This window comes from Adiantum capillus-veneris, chromosome 25, assembly GCF_014529385.1.
Source record: "Adiantum capillus-veneris isolate H3 chromosome 25, ASM1452938v2, whole genome shotgun sequence".
Lineage (NCBI taxonomy): Eukaryota > Viridiplantae > Streptophyta > Polypodiopsida > Polypodiales > Pteridaceae > Adiantum > Adiantum capillus-veneris.
Window position 1 is genome coordinate 59,161,112 of NC_140955.1, and position 5,621 is coordinate 59,166,732.

Consider the following 5,621-nt stretch of genomic DNA (forward strand, 5'->3'; position numbering starts at 1 on the left):
TATACATTTGAAGATATTGCCAACCCCAAAGTGGCAATCATGAGTCAGCTGTACAATCAATATTTCCATATGTGTACAAAGCGGTCACAAAAGTACAGGATGCCGCCTGTAGCAATTGCCACAACATTCACCTGGGCAATGCAGAAAAGCAAGCCGAAGATCATCAATTATGCAACTTATGTACATGATAATCTGGTGAAGATGGGCAACAAAAACCCCACATACATTGTGTCGGGTGAGCTAATAACGAAGGTGATTTATGGAGCATTGCACGCCAAGGGGAGATGGCCTGACCCTCCATCACAGGACGACTGGCTGAGACTCAAGGAAGATAAGGAAGACGAACAGCCCAAAGCACCAAGAGTGGAAACCTATTTGAAACGCCGGTTAGAAACCGTGCAAGAAGAGCATCCAGAGCTGAAGAAGGGAAAGAAGGAATCTGCCCAAGTGCCAATAAAAGAGACGAAATCACAGAAAGCGGCACGTCTAGAGCAGTTGATGGAAAGCTCAGGGCAGAAAGAGCCCTCAAAGGAGATTTAGACGAGCTATGGATGCCGTCTCTAGAAGCAATGTCGGGATCATCCCGAAGGGTGCACAGAGACAGATTCGATGATTACATTAAGAATTTTGAGATTCTTGATGCCACAGCAGAGAATATCCCACATGTACCCTTTACAAAAGAGGAAGTGGAGCAAGTCCGACAGAAACTGCTAGAAGAGCAGGAGGGCCAAGAGAGAGAAAGGAAGACAAAGGTGGACAGAGATTTCAAGAAAAAGCTGACAACTCCACCGGCCAGCAGCCCTGAGTCCAGCCCACCGCCCTCACCACCTCCTCGTAGCCCTCCACAAGAAGAGAAAGAGGAGCAAGACAAGCCAGAAGACCAAGAAGAGTCCAAGCAAGAACAAAGCTAAGAGAGAGAACCAAAGGAAGAGGCTAAGCCTAAGAGTGAGCAGCCAGAGTCAAATGAAACAAGGTACAACACATTTCTAGACCTGCTAGCTGTCGGATATACAAAAGAAGAGGGTGCCACAGTCGCATTCGACTTGGCAAGCACGAGGCCCAAAGAGCAAATGCAAAGCCTACGATTAGGGAGAGCTAAAGGAGATGGACACTGATACAATGGACTTGCAGCCAACCACCAATGATTGGGATGTGGTGATGACAAAGCTAACCGGGCTAAGAGCACAATCAATGGCCTTAGAAAGTGAAATGGCAACTCTCAAAGCCACTAAAGTGCAGATAAAGCTTGAAGTCGACACGTTGCAAAAGCAAAGCCAAAGGCAGATAGAGAGAGAGACAGAGATGCAAGCCAGTCTAGCAAAGGCATTGCAAAGATGCCTGGAAATGGAAAGAGAAAATCAGGCAGTAGCTCCAAGACTGCAAGGAGCCGAAGAGGAGTATAGACAACTCAGCAAGTCATTGATAGATGCAGAGAGGGAAAGGAATAACCTAACCCTACAACTTGCTGAGGAGTCAAAGGAAATTGAGGCCATGCAAAATGCCAAAGAAAAGGCAGAAATAGACTAGGAGGCTAGCCAGGATGAGGTCCTTGAGCTCAAGGACCAGCTTAAAGGTAAAGATCAAACCATCCAGCGGCTACGGGCATCTCCTACCAGAGTCATAGCTACTAGCTAGACTCACACCACTACAGAAAGTCAGATCTATGAAGAACAGATGAAAGAGATTCAGAAAGAGTTGACTTTAGAGAAAAAGCAAAGGTTGATGATGACGGAAGGGTCGGTGGTTATGCAAACACGCATGGAAGAAGAGCAGAAAGCAATGCAAGATGAGCTAGGAATTATCAAGAGAAAGCTCGAGGAGGCGGAGAAGGTAAACGCCGAGTTGAACGACCTCCTCGTGAACATGGGAGAAGAAGCTGAAGCAAAGAAACAGACACTCCTAAAGCAGATAGAAGAGTTGAGAGGACAGCAGGCAGAAGAGCAGGTAGGTACAGGGCCGGCATCCGTGGAAGGCATAGACCTAGAGAATGTGGCAGATCCTGTGGACACACCCATGCAAGAGGAAATCCTAGTAGGACCCTCTCAAGAGCCACAAGATCTGACACACGAAGAGTAAGAGAAGCTACGCAAGGCCATAGAGGTGGAAATCAGAGAAACGGCCAAGGAAGCCTTGGAATGGGAGCAGAGGGTTTTTTAATCCATGACCATTCAGAACATCGACGCCAGCAACCTCCGGCGTGAATGGCTACAACCCTCTCTCCCATACCCTTTGCTAAAGTACGAAGCTGCCACCATCAACAAGAGGATTAGAGAAGAGGCGACAGTGCCACTCTACACAGCAGATATCTCCCAGCCTGAAGGGGCCAAGTTAATAGTCGACTCCCAGCCCAGGTGGAGAAAGGCGTGGCTGACGAAGTATCCACAGTACCTAATCCATTTGGTAGAGGCACCCAAAATCATCAGAGATAACCTAAGCTTCTGCCCTCTACCGAGGATATGGACGTGGAAGGCCCAAGAAATACTACAAAGAAGCCAACCCACTTGGCTGAACTACCTGAAGCTGCCAGGCTTGAAGGCAGATGAGAGAATAAGTGTTCAATACATGGTGAAAACCCTTACGAGCGCCATCAAATTGTTCACTGGCTCGCTTGACCTTTCTTGCATAATGATGAGGAAGATCTGCAAAACCCTTTTGGCAGTCTTTGAGACGTTCAAACCGGGCCAGGTGACAGATAGTATCTTCTTCTTTCAAGATACTTACAGATGTGCATATGATCTGTCTGGTCAGCCTTCCAAGGAGGTGATACATGCATCCTATCACCTCCAGGCCTTTGAAGAAGTGTTCTACACTGGCTTATTCACCATCAATACTGATATATTCGGCCCAACACTACTGGATTTACATGCAAGATACGAGTCGCAACTCAAGATGCGCGAAACCATAAGATGAAGAAGCAGCTCAACATCCATGTCGGGGACGACATGAGCAAGGAGGGGGAGAGTGTTAGAAGCTGGACACACCCTACGGAAACTGACTACTCGGCAGATTATCATTTTTTGTAATTATTCATTTATTGAGAAAACTCGACATTTCACCTTGTAAATATTGGGGCTTACAGAAGTTTCCAGATTGTATCCCAGTTTTGACAGTTAGATTGAGTAGATGGTTGATTTGGAACTTTAGGGTTTGATAATTGTAAGGTATTTATACCACTTTTTGACCTTAATGAAAAACCTTTTGTCATTTTTGAAAAGTTTTGAAGTCTGTGAGTGAGCATACTGTGTACGAGAGAGAGTGTGAGCTTCATCTTGACGCTACGTGTGCACCGGTGTCGGAATCGAGTGCGAAGAAGTACAGCGTGTTGCCCCCAACGAGAGCTACGTGCCGATACCTACATTGCACACATACGGTCCGGTTTTGCGAGCTCCATCTACGAGCTTCATCTGGTGATTCGGTGAGCATACGTTGTCCGATTTTTCATTGCAAAATATCCACGCATTCATATTGAGTAGAGCTACAGATTAGGCACTTTAGATTTTGGAAACGAAGACCTAAAAATTTCAGCCAGACATCCTACTTGATTTTGCACCGGGTGTTTTGGGTTGGGGTTTTGGTTCATAGACCTTAGGAAGAGCGACCTATTGGTGTTAGTAGGGTCTCCTTCAAATTCTGTGGTGTTTTGAGATTGGTTGATGGGTGTTCGGCTCTAGAAAGCGTTGTAGGAAGTTTTCTCTTATGCACTCTTGAAGGCTGTGACTTAGACATTAGGTAGAGACCTCTGTAGGAATTAGTTAGGAGTCGGTCGAGTGTAGGTTGACACCCTATGCTTGCTTCCACGCGCTTGCGGGTCAAGCTTCGTCCTTAGCTGACAAATCTTGTTAGGTGAGTTCTCACTGTGCTGATGTCCGTCGCGGCGTATCCGTCCAACAAGGAGAAATGGTTGCATCTCAATAGGGGTCGAAAAGAAGACGGTCTACCAAAGAGCAATGTGCAATAAGTGCTTCTATATTTATCTCAGTAAGGGACCAAGAGGAGAGATGGTTACATCTCAATAGGGGTCCAAAATGAGGTAGTCTATCAAAGAGCAACGTGCATCTAATGCAGCTAAACGACCTTAGGGTTAGCTTCATCAAAGACCTCCAAAAGTTAGTGTTAAAAAGTCCTTTGACTTATCCAAGATAGGACTAACTTCGAGGTGGAAATCCTACCCGCATGAGGTGCTAAGATGCTTAAAGTGGTTGTGGGAACCTTGTCCAAGGCTTGAGGTGATTTTTATGCTTAAATGACCAAGGTTTTTGAAATGTTAAATTCAAAGATAAATTCTCAAGAGGCATGAACGTTTCCATGCTTGATTGACTAAGGCTTGAAGTATTCAATTCAAATCAAATGACTTCAGAAGCATAAAAGACACATGCTTGATTGACTAAGTGCTTAAAGTATTCAAATCAAACCAAATGACTTAAGAAGCATAAAAGACACATGTTCAAAAAATTCTCCACATGTGGCCCTCATGATGTGCTTGAATCCTATTGGATAGGCTTTAAAGGGGTCCAATGATAATTTAGATGCATAAAAATAAATAATTGAGTTCTTTCTCTCAAAGAGAAAAAAGAGGAGACATGTCCCAAATGATATATTTAATTATTACTAGAGAGAGAGAGAGAGAGAGAGAGAGAGAGAGAGAGAGGTGTGGACCAAGCATGAGAGGGGGGGTATACTCTCCCACACACACACACATATTCTCTTATTGTGTGGAGTGCAAAGTGCAAGAGCTCCATCTCCTTCTCAAAGCTTGTAGAGAAGTGGAGAGCCTACACCAACACTCTTGGCTATGGAATGCAAATCCAACCAAGAGCCATGCTTCAATGCTTAAGCTTGCCATCTTCTCCATCTTCATTACTATGCTATTATGCTATGCTAAGCAAGAAGAATGATGATAAGTCAGGAACTATTTCTTTCTCCTATGAATGATTCTTCTTCCTCTTCCCTACCCTCATTCCCCGCTAGCTCTCTCCACCTTCGAAGGTGTTTGAGGCTTTGGAACTGAGGCTTGGGACAGTTAATGCTTTTTGCAAAGTTTATGTTATGCTCATGATGAATGAAGCTTTCCATCTTCATAGCATCACCAAGGTCACAAGGAACACAAAGATTGTATTGTACCAAGTCTCTCTCGATGGGAGAATCTACACTACAAACGCCTTTTGGAGGGGGGACCGGCTCAAAGTAAATCCAGCCCTCAAGTATTTTCGTGTTCTCTAATACTCTCTCTCTCTCTTGCAAAATTATTGTTCATACCAAGTTAATTAAGTACTATGTTAATGTTGCTACCATCAATTAAGTTCACCCTCCATGTTCTCAAAGTAATCTCACAAAAATGCTCACTCTAATTCTCTTAATTTTGCTATTCTCAAAGTTCATAGGCCATTTCAATTACATTGGTATCAGAGCATTTGGTTTCTCTTTTCTTGCTTAAGAAGAGAGGTCCTTAAGTAGCCTATTAATGGTTGATTTTGTTAATTATACTAGGGTAAGTGGGATTGGGATCTATTATCGATTTTGTTGAGCCCATTATGTGGGATATGGTGCACACCTCGGGAGCTTTGATCTTAATAATGGGGCCTTTTTAGACTTGCCTACGGCTTTATCATTATTGAGCCATA